Genomic DNA, 717 nt, shown 5'->3' on the forward strand with positions numbered 1-717 from the left:
CCACATCTTCTTTATCCATTCATCTGTTGGTGGACATTTAGGTTGCTTCCATGTCTTGGCTATTGTAAATAGTCCTGCTATGAACATTGGGATGCATGTATCTTTTTGAATCAGAGTTTTCGTCTTTTCTAGATATTTGCCCAGGAGTGGGATCGCTGGATTATATGGTAAGCCTATTTTTAGTTTTCTAAGGAACCCCTATAATGTTCCCCACAGTGGCTGCACCAGTTTACATTCCCACCAACAGTGTAGGAGGGTTCCCTTCTCTCCACACCCTCTCCAGCATTTATTATTTGTAGACTTTTTGATGATGGTCATTCTGACTGGTGTGAGGTGATACTTCAATGTAGTTTTGATTTGCATTTCTCTAATAATTAGTGATGTTGAGCATATTTTCATGTGCCTGTTGGCCATCTGGAGGTCTTCTTTAGAGAAAAGTCTATTTAGGTCTTATGTCCATAGGGTAGTTTGCATTTCTTGATGTTGAGCTGTATGAGCTGTTTGTATATTTTGAAAATTAAGCCCTTGTCTGTCGCATCATTTGTAAGTATTTTCTCCCATTCCGTTGGTTGTCTTTTTGTTTTGTTTATGGTTTCCTTTGCTGTGCGAAAGCTTGTAAGTTGGATTAGGTCCCATTTACTTATTTTTGCTTTTATTTCTTTTGTCCTGGGAAACTGATGATTTATGTCAGAGAATGTTTTGTCTATGCTCTCTTCT

The sequence above is a fragment of the Physeter macrocephalus genome, chromosome 5 (genome assembly GCF_002837175.3).
Source record: "Physeter macrocephalus isolate SW-GA chromosome 5, ASM283717v5, whole genome shotgun sequence".
Classification (NCBI taxonomy): Eukaryota; Metazoa; Chordata; class Mammalia; order Artiodactyla; family Physeteridae; genus Physeter; species Physeter macrocephalus.